This window comes from Cupressus sempervirens, chromosome 8 (assembly GCF_028749045.1).
Source record: "Cupressus sempervirens isolate cs-2001-9-10 chromosome 8, ASM2874904v1, whole genome shotgun sequence".
Lineage (NCBI taxonomy): Eukaryota > Viridiplantae > Streptophyta > Pinopsida > Cupressales > Cupressaceae > Cupressus > Cupressus sempervirens.
Window position 1 is genome coordinate 202,052,418 of NC_143125.1, and position 23,687 is coordinate 202,076,104.

The 23,687-nt window shown below is 33.5% G+C and overlaps 1 protein-coding gene and 1 long non-coding RNA gene across 2 annotated transcripts in view; one reads left to right on the forward strand and one right to left on the reverse strand.

Annotated features, from left to right (window-relative positions):
- LOC149542217 (Cyclophilin-like peptidyl-prolyl cis-trans isomerase family protein) overlaps positions 1-23,687 on the forward strand; it is a 59,675-nt gene that overhangs the window by 15,585 nt on the left and 20,403 nt on the right. The gene's annotated exons all lie outside the window — the stretch shown is intronic.
- Positions 8,936-23,687, reverse strand: part of LOC149542218 (uncharacterized) — a 37,148-nt gene continuing 22,396 nt past the window's right edge. Inside the window, exon 2 of the long non-coding RNA XR_016355439.1 lies at positions 8,936-9,208. This is a non-coding gene — a long non-coding RNA (uncharacterized LOC149542218). The remainder of the gene's footprint in view (positions 9,209-23,687) is intronic.

Below are 23,687 nucleotides of genomic sequence, written 5' to 3' on the forward strand. Positions count from 1 at the left end.
CTTCGAATATGACATCTTTGCATACTTCAACTGATCTTTGTCTAGGTACATAGACTCTATACCCTTTAGAGTTTTCACTGTACCCAACAAATATCCCTTTCTTCCTGGATGGTTCTAACTTAGTTCTTTTTTTAAGGTATGTGAATATAAACAGGGTAACCAAAAATTCTAAGATGACTTAAGTCAGGTTTAATTCTTGTAAAAACTTCTTCAGGTGTTATGTTTTCTAGTATTGAGTGCGGGCATTTGTTTTGAATGTATACAACAGTATTGGTGGCCTCTGCCCAAAATGAGAAGTGTAGGTTTTGATCATGAAGCATGGCTTTTGCTGCTTCAACAATGGTTCTATTTTTCCTTTCTACTACCCCATTCTGTTGAGGATCATAAGGTATTGTATACTCCCTCTTAATCCCAACAGAGGTAAAAAAAAATTGAAATTTTCAGAAGTATATTCTCCCCCATTGTCTGATCTTAGGGTTTTAATTATTTTTGACGTTTGATTTCCACAATTTCTTTGAACTCTTTAAATTTTGATAGAACCTCATTTGATTCTTTGACCTTTAGAAAATAGATCCAAGTTTTCCTAGAAAAATCATCAATGAATATTATGTAGTAAGAGCAACCTCCTAAAGAAAGTGTTGGCATAGGTCCACATAAGTCAGAGTGAACTAGTTCCAGAACTGATTTAGACTTGTGTTCACTAGGAGGAAAGGGTCTTTTAATGTTCTTTCCTAGAGCACATCCTTTACAAGTGCTTATATGTTTTGAATTTAGGCTAGGTGTTCCAGTGGTGATCTTCTCTACATTTGGAAGTGAACTAAATCCAATATGTCCGAGTCTTCTATGCCATACTTCATTGGAATTTGCCACTTCAAGGTTGAGAGTTTGCTTTTGAATGTTGCATAGTTTAAATAGGGTCCCATCTCTAGTCCTTATGGTGATAGCATTTTTTAGATTAGTATTTTTAGGCCAGTACAAAACTTTGTCTTCATTGAAGGTGACTTTAAACCTTGTCTAGTCAAGAAATTGATACTAGGTTTCTTTTTATGCCTGGTACAAAAAGAACATCTTTCAATTTTAGTGTGACCCTAGTCCTTAGTTGTATAGAACAGGTCCCAATTCCTTTAACTAGATAGGTGGAGTTGTCTCCAATGGTGACTCCTTCAGTGAGAATTTCCAAAAGTTGCAAACTTATCTCTCAATCTTGTTATATGTTTGGAAGCACCACTATCTATTATCCACATATTTTCGTTAGATTTCATCTCACTTGATAAGGTAGAGTAGAATAATAGATTTTCATCCTTCTTTGTTTTGGCTAAAGAAGCTAAGATTATTTCCCTTACTAGACAATTTCTGAAGGTATGTCTGAATTTCTCACACTTATAACATTTAACTATGGAGAAGTCATTTCTTTTGTAATTATTATTCCCTTTCCTTTTGTCATATTTCTTTCTTTTGAACTTCCTCCTTTTCCTTTTGTTATTAGAGACTGAGAAGAGAGCTTAATTTTCTCCCTTTTGATTTGAGATGATCCCTCTAGAAATTAGTCTTGATCCCTTTGATGTACAATCATTTTTTAGTTGATCAAAAGCTTGTATTGAAGGTTTGCTGACGACTTGGATAAATGCTTCCCAAGATATGGGTAATCCAGTAAATGCTATTATCGATAGTTCTTGGTCTTCTACTTTGCTTCCAATAGAAGATAGATGATTTTTAATTTTGAAAATCTTTCCAAAGTAGGATGAGATTGTTTCTCCTTTATTTATTTTTGTATTCATCAGTTGATTTTTAAATCTAATCAATCTACTTGAGTTGTTGATTTCAAATGTATCCTTAATTGTCTTGAATACTTCAAATGCCTTTTTGAGATTTGAGATGGATGGAAGAATATGATCTTTTATTGAATCCACAATAATTTTCCTGGCTTAATTATTTCGTGTTTTCCAAGTGGCTTTTTCTGCCTCATGTTTAGGTATCGAAAAGTCTGATTCAATAAAATATTCTAGTTCCAATTCTTCAAGAATTGTAATAATCCAAATTTTCCAAGAGAAGAAATTTGCTGCTCTTTCAAGCTTGTCCTCTACTCTAACATTATTTGACATATTGTCACATTTGATTCAAGATTAAATTTGAAAGTCTCTCTACCAATTTGGCTATGATACCATGTAAAGTTTAATAGATCTTTATTGGTGGAGACTAAGCAAATGTATTTTCAGTCTTGAGATTATTTAATTCTGGAGATCGTTGAGTTCTCATTTGAATGCTTGACTTCTTCTTCTTATGTGTGCTTAATAATAATGATTTATGTAAATCCAATATATATATATATATGAGAAGTAGTATTCTGATATAACCTGAGATCGATAGGCCAATGCAATTTATATGATTTGCAGATAGAAATAGAACAAGTATATATATGTTGAAACATAACCATGTAGGGGCATGCCCCTACGTGGTCATGCCTCAACATATATGTAATTGCACCTTTTCAGAACTAATCACAAGCCACCCAATACTAATCAGTGGTGTAAAACAAGACAAATAAACCAATTACTAATTGGTGTATTAACAATAGAGACACCTGATCCTCAATCTGTGTGTAACAAGATAATAACACCTGATACTCAATCGGTGATAGAACAAATGGCTCAGATGTAATTTATATAGCCAATATAGAAGATCGAATACCTTGTATCATATGTAAGAATGACAAATCATACACTCTCACGTAATCCATAATTTGCAATGTAAGTGTATGACAGTTTATACACACACACACACATTTGACAACGACTAAGATTAATCAATATATTATAATAGATGTTTCAATACACTAAGAGCTAACATTCTTAACATGCTTATTGTGTGAGTATGAGCCTAGATCAGACAAGGATGCACTTGAGAATGAAGATTGGATTGCTGCCATGAATAAAAAAATTGAGCAAATTGAAAAGAACAAGACATGGACCCAGACCAAATGACAAGAATGTGATTAAAACAAAGTGGGTATTCAAGAACAACTTGAATGAAAAAGGTGAAGTCACAAGGAAAAAGGCAAGATTAGTTTGTAAAGGATATGCACAAGAAGGAATTGATGATGGAGAAACATTTGCTCCAGTTGCAAGGTTGGAAGGTGTAAGGACTTTGCTTGCATATGCTGCTTACAAAGGTTTCAAAGTTTATTAAATGGATGTGAAGTTTTCATTTTTGAATAGTATACTTAAAGAGGAAGTCTACATTGAGCAACTTGAAGATTTTGTTGAGGCTAGCAAGAAGACCATGGTATGCAAATAGCATAAAGATTTGTATGGTTTGAAACAAGCCCCTAGAGTATAGTATGAGAGATTGCATGCATACTTGATAAAAATTGGTTTTGCAAGAACAAATGACAACAACAATCTGTAGTTGAAAAGTGAATCTGAGAGCAAGATATTGTTACTTGAAATTTTTGTGGATGATATCATATTTGGAGGAAAATGTGAATTGTGTAAACTATTTGCTGATGCAACAAAGAAAGAGTTTGAAATGTGTATGTTTGGAGAGATCAAATTCTTTGTTGGCCTGCAAGTATATTAGATGAAAGACATCTACATTACACAATCAAAATATATCGAGATACTGAAAGCTTTTGTTATGAAAGACTCAAGACCAGTTGGAACTCCTATGGCTACTGGACATAAACATTCAAAGAATGATGATTCTAAAAAGGTAAATCATACATTGTACATGTCAATGATTGGAAACTACAGTAAGCAGTTCATAGTAGATTTGACATTGCATTAGTAGTCGGGATAGTTGCAAGATTTTCTGCTAATCCTAAGGAGAACTACATAATGGCTGTGAAGAGGATATTGAGATATCTGTAAGGAACAAAATGCTATGGCCTATGTTATAAGAAGGATGATAAATTTGAGCTGAAAGTCTATACTGATGCAAATTGGGCTGGAAATGTTGATGACAGAAAAAGCATTAGTGGAGGCGCTTTCTTTCTTGGAAAGAGATTGATTTCATGGACAAGAAAGAAGCATAATTGCATTTCTCAATCCACAATAGAAGTTGAGTATGTTGTTGCAGCAGTAAATTGTTCTAACATTGTTTGGATCAAGCAATTGTTGAAAGGTATGAGAGAAGAGATTACTGACCATCTTGTAATCTATTGTGACAATACAAGTGCTATAAACATTTCAAAGAATCTTGTAATGTATACTGTAATGTTCCCTTTTAGGATTTCGTTATATTAATCCCTTGACAAGGTATTTATAGTCTCAATTTAGAGAACACAAAGTAAATTTGATCTTTAATAAATCATTTGAAAATATAATTTATTATTTAATACAATGTCAAATATTTAATTTATCATTTCTTGAGTGTCAGAGGAGAAACTATAATAGGGTGCCCCGTTACCCTATTGTGGGTCTCACTGTTCCCCTTTATTATTATTATCTCGTTCCGATCATCATCTCCAAGATATCGCCTTTGTATGATGTTCCTTATGCTCGCTCCACCACAAGCCTTACCTAGTGCCCTTGTATGATGTAGCCCAATGCTCATTCCACTGCGGGCCTTACCTAGTGCCTTTGTATGGTGTCAGACAGTCCATTCCACCGTTGGCCTTATCAAATCTTGGAGGATCATGATTTTACTTATTTAATAGTTTAGGATTCATTAAATCATCAATTTAAGACACTTTCCTTCTTAATTAGTAAATCAATATAAATTATTCCCATTATGTTCAAGTTCATATATCCCATTATATTTTATATTTAATAATCATTTTGATTATGGTAAACTAATTTACATTATTATAGGAAAAGGTCCTTACTAACCTCAATGGCGGTATAAATGTTGGTGTTCACACCACTATTAATGCTGATGCGGCGTCCTTCGTACTTGCGGGTGTGAATGCCGAGAACGATGCTGCTGTTATTACCGATGTCCAACGCTGACCCCCCGTTTGACCCCACGATAATCCATATAAATACCTTTGCTTTGTATTGATTGGACGTGTCCGTAGGTTATGCTCCATTGGTAGGTTAGATAATGGTTGTTATGTTTGTTTATTGATTTATGTATTTATTATAAGAGTATATTTGTTTATATTTGTTTATTGTTATATATTAGTTATTGGATTTATGTATTAATTGTCTATGGACATTTACATAATGTTTTGTTCAAGTATTTGTAATATAATTATAATAGTATAATATATTTTGGATCAACAATTTATAATATTAAACAATTTATAATTACATATATATTTCATCCTTTGGCTAACTAAGGGGATATGACAACCATCCCCTCTCTAGATTGCTTGTCCTCAAGCAATTCCTCTTAGGTTTGGGTGGTCCAATATGTGAAGTCCTTCCCATGTTGCATCTTCCAATTGTAATCCTTTCCATTTGATTAGATATTCTTCAATGGTTCTATTCCTTAGTCTTTTTTCTCGTATTCTGAGGATGGTACGAATAGGAAAAAAAGAGAAGTTTTTATAAGTACAACGTTTTGAAGAAAATTAATTAATGTTAAAGGATGGAAGGTCAAAGAAGTTTTAGAGAGGAGTTTAAGGAAGAAAGAGAATAGGGGATAAAGGGAAAATGATGTAGAAATTGTAGTGAAAGGGATAGAATAACAAGTAAGTTAAAAGTGTATTGATAGAAATGACAAGAAAATAGCAATGTAGGCGATCAAGACACAAATGACACTTTAAAGGAGGTGGGGATATTAAAAATAGGGGAGGAGAATGATTAAATAGTGGATAAAGAATCGATTTATGAATGAAGAGGGTAGTATTAAAATGTGATAAGAGAGAGAGGAGGATATATAGTGAAGTACAAAAAAATGAAAATATCACGTAAAAGATAAGAAAATAGGTGGTCTTCAATTTAAATGCATGCAATTGTAGACTCAGGTATGAGATAGTCATTATCCTTATTCTTCTTCTATTTTAGTTTTTAATAATTTCAGTTCTGTTGTCATGAGGATGTTAGGTGCCCTACCAGATAGGCTCCCTAAATTTTTGAGAAGAATACTGAGGCCAACTTGGTTAATTAATAATGCTAAATTAGACCATCACTAGGGGGATGCTTTTCTATTTCAACATGTTTAAGTTATGAGAGTATATGCATGCCCACAACACCCACATATTCTTCCAAAGTATATACCACTTAGTTTGGGGATTGTGGAGATTTTTATGGCAATTGATTACGATGGACAGGGAATATTTAGTCCCTAAATTGCACAAGGGAACATTTCTTTGTAGATGCTTTAAGATAGGGGATTTCACAATTGGAAAGGACTCAATTAACCAAATCCATGAATACTAGAGACATTACAACCTATCTTCTGCACCATATTAGTATCTATGACTTTGAGAGTAGTTAGAAATGCATTAAAAGCATTCATGAATTACAATCTCCCAAATAATAAGGAACTACCTCAAGAAGACATCATTAGGAATAATATGAATGAAAGTGGTGTAGAGGATAGACTGAGGAAGTTTGAGGACATTCAGAGGGTGGAGAAAGAGATGAAGAAAAAGAATCCCAGTTTTGAGGCTTTTTCCACAGAGGTTGCCTATCCTTTTAGGCTTGAGAAGAGGTTGCAAAATTACTACCACATAATGTCTTAATTACCATAGGATTTGGGAGAAGAGGATAGGGTGAATCTAGATTCCCCTGAACCAGATGTGGAATTGGAAGGAGAGGAAGATAAGCCTGAGGCCTCTGCATGGGTAGAAAAAGGGAACAAGAGACATAAAATTTTCCACATGCCTGAGAAGGTAAAGGAAAGGACACTGCAACTAATGCCTGGCAAGAGCCAGTACTTTGTTGATATGAGGCAAAGTTTTATACAAGAAAGAGTTAAGGCAGTGGAGAGCTCCTTAACAGATTTACAACTGATTGTAGCAGGGTTGGATGACAGGATCATCCAAGCTGAGAAGTTTTTGGAGGATGATGATTTCATCAAGTCTCCATAATTCAAGACAAAACATATTGAGATCAAGTATTGTTATTTAAAAAAAAAGTAAAAGACTAAGAAGTGAGGCTTGAATATGTGAACATTAAGGAACAGATAGTTGACATATTCACTAAGGCATTACCTAAGGAAGCACACGAGTACTCGAGAGACAAGTTAGTGGTCATCCCCTCTCTGAAGCTAACTAAGCAGAGATGTGGCATTGCATCAAATGTTATTATCAAAATATCATACACATTGATGCAAAAGATCACACTTTAGGATCCGCTTAAAGGTGTGAAATGATGTGAAGAGATGATCTTAAAGATGAACCTGATGATAGAGAGAGAAAATCTACAAGTGAGATTGATGATATCTACATAAAGAAAATGTATGACAGTGTACTTGATGTTTCTGTGGTGACTGAGATGTCTTTGGCATTGTTGTCAAAGAGGAGATTATGAAGATTGTAGTAGTTACCATATGTAAGATGAAGATCAGTAAGAAATAAAGTAAGGAGAGAATGCGTACATAGAGGGAGAAGACTGAATGTTGATAGAGGGAGGCATCCTGAGATTGCATGGATGAGAATCAGAATGAAACTAAGGAAAAGAGAGAACACAAATACAGAGGGAGCAATATAACTGAATACTGAAGGTGTTGTGTTACTTTTTGGATTGCATGCTAACTTGAAGCTATTGCATATCTTGTTATATTGAGAGGTTTGAGAGGTGTTGCCATCAATGCGAAAGAGGGAGATTGTTGGAGCTACAATTGTTGAAAGCCTGATTGGAACAATTGTTATATTGTCATTGATGTCAAACCTATTGATAGGACCAAGTGTGAAATCTATTGGAGAGACATTTACTAACAATGTAGAGTGCTATATCTATTGATTGATGAAAAAGATTTGAAAAGAAGAGATTATGGGGTGACTTGGTGAAAGGAGATGTGTAAGTAAGATGGAACTATAATGGGCACTTGATAAGTTAGTACTTGACAACTAATGTGTTGTTCAATCAATACATGTAGTGAAGGAGATAGTTGGATGAAGGTCAGAGTTGAAACAGGTCATAATGATAAGTTTGATTGTGTAACATCCACATTTTCCAGGTGTTAATTAACAACTAACATATCCAAACATTACAGATATTACTTCATTTCATAGGGAAAATAGTTAGATCAGTTTCGTTTATATGAATGTGATTAACGGTTAAAAATTAGTTAAACAAAATTTCTTAACTAAGAATTTAAAACACCATTAATGAATTTACTATGGAAATTAAAAACTACATACGATGGAATTCAAGACCGAAATCAATCTAGGGATGCTTCTGCAATCACCCAGGTTAGTCCACAAATACCACTATAATAATATCAAATGACGACTACCATCCAATACCGCTTTATCAAAATCAAATGACAATTACCATTAAATACCACTATATCAATTAGTGCATCACATACCACTGTATCAACTAGGGCATCGATTACCATTGGATCATTTAGGGCATCAGATACCACTGTATCACTTAGGGCTTCAGATGCCACTGTATCATTTAGGGCATCACATAACATTATATCATTTAGGGCTTTAGATACCATTGTGTTGTTTAGGGTTTCAGATACCAGTGTATCATTCCTTTCCTTTCGATTTGCTAAACTGTGGCATTGACGTAAGATTAGAAGATATGCTCATAATCATTATTCTTACATATGAAAAACTGAAATAACAATCCTATAGATATATTCCATATTCAGTTAGAAGATCAACCAATCTAACTAGTTGCCAATTATATTGACTATAAGAATTTCTTTCGTTTAAAGAAATAACTATAACGATGATACTGTTACTAAAATTCTACACATGCTGGAATTTTAGTTTAATAGAAACATTGCAGAAACATCCAAATCATTCATTTTCTATTCATTTACATTTCATCATTTTGCAATCATATAAAATCATGAGCAAAAGGAGATATAATGTTCATTGTATAAATCATCTACTGATCTGCACAATTTTCAGTTTTACAAAGTATGAAATGAATGGAAAATGCTGGAAATGAAAAAGTCTCACACAAGCCGTGAGTCTAACTACTGTCTTTCATACATATTGAGAACAAGAAAAATACAACACAGGAAGATAGAGTCAGAGGTAACCAGTCATGGCCTTTTCAGCTTTTGACTGGTTATATAATCTTCGATGACACTCCTGGTCCAGCCCTCGATCTGGTAGATTCCGGTCTCCATTCTCCTGCATCAGAAAATAAAATAGAGTTAGATCTCGAAAAGATCTAAGCAATGATTGATTACCTACAACTATGTACCCACACATGCTATATATTTCCTATTTCGGATACATATCAAAAATAGTAAAGTGTATTCTAAGTGTACAAGCATGTTGATTTCACAAGCAGCAGGTGCAAATCATAGAAGGATAGTTTATGAGTGTCACAAGCCCGTGCTCGAACCTCATGAAATACTCTTTCAAATATCATTAGAACGGAGGCATAGTTCCCGCATCCTTTGGGTGTCCCTTTTGAATCTGATGGGATAGTCTATATTGCATACTTATATAATCACAAGATCAGAGTTCTGGATACAGTTACCAAAAAAGTAAGGACAGTTGCAGGAATTGAAGATGCTGCATTTAAAGATGGTGGATATATTAATGCAAACCCCTATCAATGCCAAAATCTAAGCAACAATCAAACAAAGGGAGGGACAGTGCCTTACACAGTTTACTGTCAAAGACAGTGACCCCAAATAACAAAGTAAATATGGGAGACAGACAACATGTGCCCTGGATTGAAAGACTGGATCAGGTGTTAAAAAGCATAAAAGCGAGGATTATATTAATGCATTGACAAATTCATTTTTGCATTCGTTGGACATTGAAAATGATCTTAGGGGGTTTGACTCCTCAAGCTTGGAGGTTCTCAGAGCTGAAAGAATACTGGAATGAATCCCAAGTTACAGGTTATAATTCAATGCAAGGGTCCATTGGTTGGCCTGATGAGCGATATGTTTCTGGGGTTTCTCTTCACCTATGTGTTTGTCTCATTGTTCAGGGGACAATATTTGCTGGACAGATTGTGCCAAGCATTGCAATGCTGGAAACATATGTGAGATTATTATTAGTTGCTCCTCATTCACTGTTTCGACCTCACTTTTATCAGCAAGTCTTACAGCGCTACAACACAGGATTGAGCAAAACTGGGCCTTACTCTTATTGACAAAGGTACAAAAGAACTTTTACAAAGCATATCAAATAAGCAAGGGCATCACACTATGAAATCTTTGAGTAAAATGGGACTTCCAAATTGGGAACTGTAGCAGCTGTTGTTGCTGCTGTTAATACAACTGCAGGAGAATCTACAAAGGATATTAACAGCAAGGCAGATTTTTATGAAAGTAGCACTTAGTGCTGTCACAAATCAATCAAATAATGATGATATAACAGTAATGAAGAAAACTCTTAAAGTACAGGATCGGAGGAGCTGTAAATCATGGCACTCATGCTGTAGTAATCTCCCAACTTATTATCGATGGAAGAAATAAAGGGGTGCACGCATTTATTGCACAAATAAGAGATAAAAAGGGGAATGTCTGCCCAGGGATTCAAATTGCTGACTGCAGTCACAAAATTGGTGCAAATGGAGTTGATAATGGACGAATTTGGTTTGACAGTTTGTGTATTCCATGGAAAAAAATGTTGAACTCTGTTGCTGATGCATCTCTAGATGGTAGTTACCAAAGTGCGATAAATGATTCTGATCAGAGGTTTGGAGCTTTAATGGCCCCTCTAACATCTGGTCGTGTGAATATTGCAGTTGGTGCTTTGTATTAATCCAAGATTGGATTAGCAATTACAAATTGGTATGCACTGACAAGACAGGCTTTTAATCTACAAATTGATGAAGAACTGCATACCGATGTATAGGAGATAGATAAATTGTTGCAAAGGATGTGAAGGGAGATGGATCAACTATTATGTACTGTACAACAATCAAAGATACAGAAGAGGTTTTTGAGTCCATAAAGCTTGCCGGCATAGAGGCAGATCACTAACATGATCAAATGTCAAACAAGGGTTGAGAATCTGTGCACAGGTCTTTTATTAAAGACGAGCTACAAGTTATGATGGCAACTTTTGCTTTTGAGATGGATGTTGACAAGCCGAACATAAGGTTAGTAATACACAATGGGTGTCAAAACAGTCAAGGATCATGCTGCTGAAAAAGAGGATCAAATAAAAAACCTGAACAGCAATCACATTCATAACAGCATATGTTTCAAAGTTTCATCAGCTCCAAAAAACATGGAAGGACAATGTTTACTATTCAAGATGATCCTTTCCAAGAGAAGGCGACATGTATAGAAAACCCAGAAAGGAGAAGATATCAGTAAACCATACCTCCAATCAGCAAGCTTGACAATGGTGGCTGCGAAAAACATTGAAAAATACCAGCAAACCCCCAGTTTTAAGGTTTGAGCAAATAATATTTATGGCGGCTTCAGACCAGCAGATTCAACAAAGCAACATAGAAGCGCAGAAACAGCACAATATTTCAAACAACTGACAAAAGAAAAATAAATGCTTCAAAATACCTTTCAATGGCGGCTTTGAAGTTTCTGTTTCTTTCATTTCTATATCAAAAAACTAGCAAGCTCTCATGGTGGCATTAAAAAACAAGAAATCCTCGATTTCCTGCTCTAGCAATATGTATGGTGATCATTTAGAAAAAAACAGTGAAACCCTTTTGAAAACCCACAAGCTCATCAATGACTGCAGGCAGCCATGAAACCCTCATTTTTCCTCAACCTCATCAGAATTCCAAAAATGCAAATGTAAAATGGAAAATGAAAGTCTTTTAGGGTATTCGAGCCATATAGTATGCCCTTTTTTGCTTTTCATAAAGTTTGAAATCCATGGGGTAAAATGTGTGGGATTTTAATCCCTTTTCAAATATTTATATTTGTATTGTGTAAAGTGGGGGGTGTATTTCTTTGTTTTGCCTTAGGTTCTATCTATAGGGGTTTTTGTTAAGTTATTTTCTTTTTGCATAAATATTTCAATGTAAAGAAGAATATTGAAATGATGAAATTATAAATCATTTAATGTTTTTTCTATTTTTAATGCAAAAAGAAGGCAAAAAGTTCATTTCATGTTCATGGTCTTTAAGGAAGGAGTCAGTTTGAAAACATTAGGAGCCTTTTTAAGGGAAAGTCTGGGGGTCAAATTTGAATTTATTATGGCAATTGAAGGGCCTTTACTGACTGTTGGAGACTTTTTGAGGTAGTTTTATGTGAGTCACGAGGGTAGTTATGGGTTAGTAAAGTCTTATAAGTAATGAAACTTCATTTTTAGAAGTTTCTAAGCCCTCACTTCTAGGCTTTTTTTCTGCATTCGACCCAAGTGCTGAGATGGTATTTAGTGAAGTTTGTAACTCATTTTTTGAGAGTTCTGATTATGCAGAGAAGTTTATGTGACTACTTTATGAGTCCTTAACTTTATTTGCAGAGTTTGTAATTCATTTTGGAGGCTTAATACAGGTGACAACAGTGAATATTATGCTCTTTGTGTCAATGTTTGAACCTTCTTTCTTTCCTGCAATTCTGTGTGTAGTGTCAAAAATGATTTGATAGAACAATTTGTGCACTGTTCATGTTCCTCATTATTTTGTCTCATTTCAACACCTAGTTGCAGAAAAGGAAGTCTATTTGCAGGTTGTAATCTGTGTTTTTAAAGGGTGAAATTGGTAAGAGAGAGGCATCTGTATTCCTCCTTTTGCTAATTCATTCCTCAAACGTTATTACAAATTACTTATGCAAGTCTTTACAGAAAGAAGTGTTTTGTTTGTACTTCAAATAGATAAATAATCCTTCTTTGTCAGTTGTGTTTAAACTTTCATGTCGCTTTTGGTGTATCGCCCATTTGTTATTAGTTTAACTGTAGGTTTTAGGTTTATTTCCAATAATTTCTCTCCTTTTTCTTGCAAGTTTAAATTAGAATCATGGAAATGTCACCGAATACTCAATAGGAGCCGGCCTAGAACCCGAAGGTCTCACTTCCTTTACATATCACACGTAGAAGTGATTCCCATGTTAGGTCAGAATTATTGAACTTTTCTAGTTCAGTATTGGGTGCAAATTTTGATACTTAACAGATACAACTCAATTAATCTTACCTTCTACTTGATCATATATCATAAAAGTAAAAATACCTATTTCCGACAATTGTTTGGATTGCTAAACTTCTCTTTATCTGATGCACGTCCGACATCTTGTGGAGAGGGGAAACATTGTCAGGGGCTTAACCACCAAATCTCAGACCATAACTTATCGCCACACAATCTCTAATGAGAATAGCCCTCTTACCCGGAATAGACATGGATCATCTTGTCATCCACTGAGCATCTTGGTATCTAATCACACCACTTGATTTGACAACCAGAGAATACAATAAACATGAATCATGCATGAGCTACTAAATGATATTATTCCAGATTTAATGTATCATATTTGAGTTTTATTTTTATGTCATTGCAGACTCCATCTCACCTCTTCACCTTTTCCATGGCTATATAGCCGGTGAATCTTAGGTGCTCGGATCTCAAAGCAGTCGGCTTTGTCTGTTGATTTTTAACTAATTCATGATATATATATATATATATATATATATATATATATATATATATATATATATATATATATATTCCAGCTTATCACAATCTGAGATTTGAGGCAAATATTCTTAAAGATTGCAGAAAATATTGTTTCATGGATTCTTATTATGGTTTCATGGCTTTCACTTGTCATTATCAAATCTACTTTAAAGAGGATCAATTTTGTAATATCAAACAAGCTACAATCATGATAAATATTGTAGCTTACTGTTATGTAATTCAATGTCATTGCACCATTTGATTCAAGAAAATCAAATTGAAATATTTGATTCAAGTATTCCACATAACCTGGATTAATTTGGAAATGATGTCTTGTTGGACACATAGCTACTTGCCACACCTTTACTTGCAAAATATCAAACGCAATCCCAACATAAGAGTGCTCACGGTTTCTGCAAATCTTCTGAATAATCGAAAATCGTGGTTGGAAATGATAATGCAAAGATTACTAATCACAGAGCTATCGGTTGCCATGATAAACGTGGTCGGTAATGAAGAAATCAGGTGCTTAAGAATGGGAATCAGTTGCTAGAAAAAAAAGTCGGGTGCAATGAAATAAAAAATATTGCCTTCCGTCTCCTCATACAGGAGATATCTTGAATGCAGTTCTCAATGTAATTATAGCTCACGGTTTCTAGTTAATCATTAGTATAACAGGGAATCGTGGAAAGGGGATTATTGCCATTGTTACAATGTAATACACTGTAGGGATATCGGTTGCTAGAAGATTGTGGTTGGGTGAATGAAAAAAGTCGGATACTTGAAAAATAATAACTCCCTGCCTCTTTCTCAACTCATGATATAAAAAGCTTTAAAGAAAACTCTTTGGCTTCCGTAACTTAAAGAATATTTGCCAATTTAAAACGCCAAGTGTTTAATTGGTTACAAACAAGGAAAAGAATAAAAGATGGAAAAAGAGTTCAAAGGTTATAATTTGAATATTATTATAATTTATATTTATATATGTATATGTAAATATATTTGTGAGATGACATCGTTTTATTATAGAAAATAATATATTGATGTCCCTTCATTTTTATATCTATATGTACGTACATATATATATTATAATAATATGGTGAAAGATCATTTGAAATCCTTTGAAGTATGTTTTATATTTTTTAATTAAACTATTTTATGTTTTAAATTATTTATTTAATACCTCATGCGGTTTCATTGATTGTATCTTGATATTCAAGTCACTAAGTCCTCAACCATGGTGATTCACGATTGATATCCATTTGCCTAGTGATGGTGATGCTCTTGTGTCCAATTCTTTTTTGACAATGCTTCCACCCCTTCAACGTGCCTCCTACAAGGAAATTCTTTGCAGTTAAATCATATTACCGTAACAAGTTATTTAATCATAAATAATCATAACGGCTTATATTCAATTCCATGAATTTATGATAAATAATTATAACGACTAACCATTTTACCATTTCGCAGTGTTATAACAAATTTAATTGTCAACTGACTTCATACGAACCACAATGGCTATATTTTAAATTAGGTCAAAAATTGGGATGTAACATATCATTCCTCTTATGTTTTATCATCCTCGATGAAGTTTAAATTGTAACAAGGAGTATTTTTAAAATTGGAATGTAATGTACCATTCCCCTTTGTGTTTCATTGTCCTCGATGATCTCTGCAAATTTAGACACTAGAAGAATATTCCAAGATGTATATATAGTATCATGATATCATTTTTTTTCAAAATTGGATCAAAATCTAAATCATGATCAAAACTCAAGGTCTATTTTTACTTCAATACTTCCAGAAAGATACTTGCATGATATTATAAAATTAAACACACACTCACCTGAGTTCACCTTACCGTACTTGTGGTCACCTTAGCATCACTTGAGTAGATCAACTTGTAGGATATTCTATTTCATATTCCTGTAATACTCATGTAGATACTCACTATATCATTAGTTCGATCCCCATACTGATATCTTCATATAAGAGAATTTTTAGGGTTCAATAACTGAGAATAAGATAAGTATTCAAAATTGGAATTCTTCAACTAGCAAGTTCTAGATCATAATTTAAGTCACTTATACATACCATCTGGCATATGACACTCATCAATGAGTAGATCATCCTTGCAAACTTACAGGTCACTTGAAAAAGGTTAATAGATCCATGTTTTCCATTTATGTAACCTCGGCCTTGATGCCCCCCTTATCACAATAATATTTCATCAAAATAATCATCCCATGATATCATATACTTCATTTCTAAACAATATAAACAACTCAGTATGTCTTGTTATTTCCATAAGCATAATAAACAAATTTACATAGGGTTCACATCGAGTAACTTAGCATTCATCTGTAAATATTTGGAAGTTTATCTTTTCCATTTGTGTGACTTAGGCTTTCATGCCCATCTTGTCAGTGTAATTGTTTTAGGAAAAGTTTACATCTATAAATAAGCATTGATAGTTTCGATTATGCAAGTGTGTTTACTCCATATTGGAGCACAAAATGACCTTGTCGCTTATTCAACATCAGAAAGGATTATCATTCAAAATCATGGTTCACAATTTTGTTTTTCTTCCAGTTCAAGTTTAAAATAGATAACAAAATATTACTACCATTTCATATAAACATGAATATAATTGCATAAAGTAAATGCTGGGAACATTTAACTGAAAAGATATATTTAGCGATCATTTGGGTTTTATATAACATCTTGTCAAGGTTATAGGAGCTGGTTTGTATTGCACAAACATCGGCATTTGGACCCAGTTTAATCTTCTCATTCTCTATTGAGAATGGTCCTCTCTTGGGATAAGACACATTTACCATTTTGGTCCTACCACTCGAGCATCTTGGTGTTAGAGTGCCCTGCTTAGTAATAGTCAAGGTTGAGGATACACCTCCACCAATCCATCCTTTTGTCAGTTGGCACCACCGACCTCTTAGTGATCCATTTTAGGCAAGCATGCCTTTAATCTACCTTGGCCAAGGATTTAAATGGACGAATGAACAGCCCGATCAACAATGCTCGACTTGCCAATCATATCATTTTCATTAGTCCTGTTTCATCTCTATGATATTGCAGTTTATCCATCTGTCCATTTCATCTCTATGATATTGCAGTTTATCCATCTGTCCATTTCATCTCAGCCCTTCCCTGACTATTCTGTATGATTTTCTGGTGTGATTTTTCCAATTTTGATTGTAATATCCAGTTATGTAAAATAAATCTTTATTAACATTACATTAAAGAGATTAAATTTCCACAATCCATAGCAATTAAACTGATATATTTCTGGATTTGATTGTGTAAAGATTTTTGCCATCAACGTTTCGAATCACACCAAGTGATCCATCATCAGGATGAAGAGAGCAAGAGATGTCAAACAGAATGGGTTGCAGAAGTAGACAAACTCAAAGATATAGGGACAAAGGGAGGGGGATTGCACGCACCCCAAAAAAGTCAAATGGGGAGATGGTAGGATAGAAGACCCTAAGAGATAGACACCCAATCAACATGCGAACAAGTAAAAGAGAAGTGAAAAGGAAACTAAAGAAATGGCCAGATGTAGGGTATGTGGCAAAAAAATGCACGTCCCCACTAAGAACAAAAAACAAAAAACAAAAAACAAAAAACAAAAATAAGAGTCAAAAATGAATGAAAATGAAAATAAATTACTAAAAAATAAGTTGGAAATACGTATAACACAGCAAAGATCACCCACACGAACAAACTGCTAGATAAATGTATAAATGAACATCCACCTAAAGAACAGACCACATAAAAATTAGAAATAAAATTAAAAATACCAATAAAAATAAAAATACAAATAAATAATGATAATAAAATAAAATAAAGAAATTGAAAATATGAATAGGAATAAACAAGTCTGAAGACAAAAACATGAATAAATATAACGTGTTGGGTAGAACACATGCAAATATAGTATATAATGAGTGTATGTGTGTATCATTTTTTGATATATATATATATATATATATATATATATATAAATAAAATGTTATGCGCGTGTGTGTGTGTTATTTAAGACTCGATATATGTATAGACACAAATACATAAACATGGATGAGAATTAGATGTGGGCAGATATGGGCCAGCGGAGGGAAAAAATCTATATTGATGTAAACAAACAAATATATATATAGTATTATTTATATTTATATATAACTATGCAAATGGTGCATCAACCAGATACAAACACATCAACGAGCAAATTATGAAAAAATATAAAGAATATATACACCTAATACGAGGAAAAAATAACTAATGAAAAAAGAAAAATAAAAATAAAAATATGTAAGTATATATATATACCGAAGCACACACACACGCTATAAAAGAAATAGTTAATAAAAATAATGGATTGCGCAAATGACAAACTGAACATACAAATATTTCAAAAAACCCAACCAAATAACTAAAAACAAAGCACATGCACACACAAGCATTGGTCATTCAGCTGGTGCTTTGTTTTTAGTTATTTGGTTGGGTTTTTTGAAATATTTGTATGTTCAGTTTGTCATTTGCGCAATCCATTATTTTTATTAACTATTTCTTTTATAGCGTGTGTGTGTGCTTCGGTATATATATATACTTACATATTTTTATTTTTATTTTTCTTTTTTCATTAGTTATTTTTTCCTCGTATTAGGTGTATATATTCTTTATATTTTTTCATAATTTGCTCGTTGATGTGTTTGTATCTGGTTGATGCACCATTTGCATAGTTATATATAAATATAAATAATACTATATATATATTTGTTTGTTTACATCAATATAGATTTTTTCCCTCCGCTGGCCCATATCTGCCCACATCTAATTCTCATCCATGTTTATGTATTTGTGTCTATACATATATCGAGTCTTAAATAACACACACACACGCGCATAACATTTTATTTATATATATATATCAAAAAATGATACACACATACACTCATTATATACTATATTTGCATGTGTTCTACCCAACACGTTATATTTATTCATGTTTTTGTCTTCAGACTTGTTTATTCCTATTCATATTTTCAATTTCTTTATTTTATTTTATTATCATTATTTATTTGTATTTTTATTTTTATTGGTATTTTTAATTTTATTTCTAATTTTTATGTGGTCTGTTCTTTAGGTGGATGTTCATTTATACATTTATCTAGCAGTTTGTTCGTGTGGGTGATCTTTGCTGTGTTATACGTATTTCCAACTTATTTTTTAGTAATTTATTTTCATTTTCATTCATTTTTGACTCTTATTTTTGTTTTTTGTTTTTTGTTTTTAGTGGGGACGTGCATTTTTTTGCCACATACCCTACATCTGGCCATTTCTTTAGTTTCCTTTTCACTTCTCTTTTACTTGTTCCCATGTTGATTGGGTGTCTATCTCTTAGGGTCTTCTATCCTACCATCTCCCCATTTGACTTTTTTGGGGTGCGTGCAATCCCCCTCCCTTTGTCCCTATATCTTTGAGTTTGTCTACTTCTGCAACCCATTCTGTTTGACATCTCTTGCTCTCTTCATCCTGATAACATTACATTCTCAGTTTCTCAAGAAAATAGTGTTGGGCCAAGGTTTCAGCGTTGAACCCAACACTCTGATACCATATCTAACATCCACATTTCCCGGGTCTTAATTAACAACTAACATATCCAAGCATTACAAATATTACTTCATTTCATAGGGAAAACTGTTAAATCAGTTTTGTTCATATGAATGTGATTAACGGTTAAAAATTAGTTAAACAAAATTTCTTAACTAAGAATTTAAAACACCATTAATGAATTTACTATGGAAATTAAAAACTACATATCATGGAATTCGAGACCGAAATCAATCTAGGGATGCTTTTGAAATCACTTAGGTTAGTCCACAAATACCACTATAACAATATCAAATGACAACTACCATCCAATACCGCTATATCGAAATCAAATGACGATTACCATTAAATGCCACTATCAATTAGGGCATCACATACCACTGTATCAATTAGGGCACAGATTACCATTGGATCATTTAGGGTATCAAATACCATTGTATCACTTAGGGATTCAGATACCACTGTATCATTTCGGTCATCACATACCACTGTATCATTTAGGGTTTTAGATACCATTGTGTCATTTAGGGCTTCATATACCACTGTATCATTCAGGGCTTCAAATATCAGTGTATCATTCCTTTCCTTCTGATTTGCTAAACTGTGGCATTGACATAAGATCATAAGATATGCTCATAATCATTATTCTTATATATGAAAAACTGAAATAACAATCCTATAGATATATTCCATATTCAGTTAGAAGATCAACCGATCTAACTAGTTGCCAATTATATTGACGATAAGAATTTCTTTCATTTAAAGAAATAACTATAATGATGATACAACTTAATTAATCTTACTTTTTACTTGATCATACATCATAAAAGTAAAAATACCTGTTTTTGACAATTGTTTGGATTGCTCCACTTATCTTTATCTGATGTGCATCCGACATCTTGTGGAGAGGGGAAACATTGTCAGGGCCTTAACCACCCAACCTCGGACCATAACTTATCCCCACACAATCTCTAACGAGAAAAGCCCTCCTACCCGGAATAGACATGGATCATCTTGTCATCTATTGAGCATCTTGGTATCTAATCACACCACTCGACTTGACAACCAAAGAATACAATAAACATGAATCATGCATGAGCTATTAAATAATATTATTCCAGATTTAATATATCATATCTGACTTTTATTTCTATGTCATTGCAAACTCCATCACATCTCTTCACGTTTTCCATGGCTATACAGCCGATGAATCCTAAGTGCTCGGATCTCAGAGCAATCAGCTCTATCTGTTGATTCTTAACTAATTCATGATTGATATATATACATGTATTCTAGCGTATCACAATTTGAGATTTGAGAAAAATATTCTTAAAGATTGCAAAAAATATTGTTTAACTCTATCTCCATTGGCATAATGATTCATGGATTCTTATTATGGTTTCATGGCTTTCACTTGCCATGATCAAATCTACTTTAAACAGGATCAATTCTGTAATATCAAACAAGATATCAAACAAGATACTATCATGATAAATGCTCCAGCTTACTGTTATGTAATTCAATGTCATTGCACCATTTGATTCAAGAAAATCAAATTGAAATATTTGATTCAAGTATTCCACATAACTTGGATTAATTCGGAAATGATGTCTTGCTGGACACTCGGCTACTTCCCACACCTTTTACTTGCAAAATATCAAACACAGTCCCAACATAAGAGTGCTCACGATTTCTGCAAATCTTCTGAATAATCGGAAATTGTGGTTGGAAATGGCAATGCAAAGATTACTAATCACAGAGCTATCGGTTGCCATGATAAATGTGGTCGGTAATGAAGAAATCGGGTGCTTAAGAATGGAAATGCTTAAGAATGGAAATCGGATGCCAGAAAAAAAATATATCGGGTGCCATGAAATAAATAATACTGCCTTCCATCTCCTCATACAGGAGATATCTTGAATTCAGTTCTCAATGTAATTATAGCTCATGGTTTCCAGCCAATCATTAGTATAACAAGAAATCATGGAAAGGGGATTACTGCCATCCTTACAATGTAATACACTGTAGGGATATCAGTTGCTAGGAGACCGTGGTCGGGTGAATGAAAGAAGTCAGATACTTGAAAAATAAAAACTCCCTGCCTCTTTCTCGACTCATGATATAAAAAGGTTTAAAGAAGACTCTTTGGCTTCTGTAACTTAAAGAATATTTGCCAATTTAAAATGCCAAGTGTTTAATTGGTTACAAACAAGGAAAATAATAAAAGATGGAAAAAGAGTTGGAAGGTTATAATTCGAATATTATTATAATTTATATTTATATATGTATATGTAAATATATTTGTGGGATGACATCGTTTTATTATAGAAAATAATATAATGATGCCACTTCCTTTTTATATCTATATATTATAATAATATGGTGAAAGATCATTTTAAATCTTTTGAGGTACATTTTATATTTTAATTAAATTATTTTGTGTTTTAAATTATTTATTTAATAGCTCATGCGGTTTCATTGATTGTTTCTTGATGTTCAAGTCACTAAGTCCTCAACCATGGTGATTCACGATTGATATCCATTTGCCCAGTGATGGTGATGTTTCTATGTCCAATTCTTTTCTAACAATGCTTCCACCCCTTCGACGTGCTTCCTACTAGGAAATTCTCCACATTTAAATCATATTACCATAACAAGTTATTTAATCATAAATAATCATAACGGCTTACAGCCTATTCAATTCCATGAATTCGTGATAAATAATTATAACGACTAACCATCTTACCATTTCGTAGGATTATAACAAATTTAACTGTCATCTGACTTCATGCGAACCACAACGGCTATATTTTAAATTAGGTCAAAAATTGGGATGTAACAGACTGAGTATCAGTGTTGCACCATCAATAAAGGAATTGAAGCGGAATATTAAGGAACTTACGCATTGTCGAGTAGAACAGTATTGATCGAGTATCAAAGATTGCTGAGTGACAATATTGACTGAGTGATCCAGTGAAGATCGAGCATAAGAACACAATAACGACTGAGTGACAACAAAAGAATAGTTTATGAAATAATCAAGACTTGTGGCCAACATAGTTGAAATCTTGGAATAAGCAAAACGTGTTGACGATAAGGATTGATGAGCTGTATTATTTAATGCAAGGAAACGAGTAGTTGAGCGATCAAAGGTTAAGATTTAAGATGTTTCTAAAATTGTTGAGATGGAGAAGAAGAACATATTGGTGGACAGCTTCATTGAATGTTTCAGATCTGATCATACACTCTAAGATCTACGATTGTGATTAAGTGGCAAAAGATCAAAGCTACCTATTTAAGGAGCTATTTGATATGTTTTAGAGGGTTGTTGGGTTGGAAACTTGCAAAGACAAGTGGTGAACAGACTTGCAAGGAGAATTACGAAGTTTGTGAGGTGAAGGATTGCTTGAAGATTTGCCAAGCAGATCTGAGATGATGAGAATGATGGAGTCTAGTCAATGAACCAGTGTTGAGCTGAACAAAGATCTAAATTTGCAAAGTGAGTTGTATGTTATCAGATCAGAACTTTGTTGTTACTTTCTAACCATTGTGGCAGTTGTAAAAATCCTTTTGATAAGGTTGACCTAACAATCATTTATAAATCCTTTAATCAAGGTGACATTCTAATGGAATGTTCTAAAGTCCTCTAACAAGGCCATTCCTAATAGGGTGATTAAATCCTTTAATAGGGTCACACATAATAGTGTATTTTGTAACCTTTAATAGGGTTGGCGCCTAATAGAGCTCAATTCAGAAAAGTGAAAAGGTGGTGGCATGTTATTGGCAGTTTTTCCCAAATTGAATTTCCATGTTAAATCCTAATGTCAAAAATTATGTGGATGTTTGTTTTGTTTTTATGCTACTTACTGTTTTAAAGTTTAAGTTTATTGTTGACTGTGATAAGTTTTTGCAAGTCGGCACATAGAGAACAGAGGCTAAAATGGAATGAATAAGTTGGATTGTTGTAAACAATTTTGATTAGTGAATTGTTGGGTTAAGTTTGTTGAAGTTTTAAGTGTTTGATTTGTATATCTTGACGTGGGGATAACTGATTCACCTCCCCCAGTTTTCCAAATATTCTAACAGAAACAACCGAGACAAGAAAGACAATGAACAATACAAGAAAGACATGCTACAAATGTCACAAGTTGGGTTACATAGTCAAAGACTATTGGGTAAAGCAGAGACCTAAATAGTGCAGCAATGGCGACAAAGGGAAATGGAAAGCCATTGATATTAAGCAAGTCAACAAGGACTTCTTCTAGGTGTGGATCAATAAACAATCAGAAAACACCAGAGATTTGAGAAGGAATAGGTTCACCAGTAAGCGGTGAGTCCTCCCAATCAAACTAAGCAAAAATAATCTTAACAGGGGTCAGGCAAGAAAAGTTAGTCTTGCATTGGCCCCCCCATGCAAACCGGTAGCTCATGACT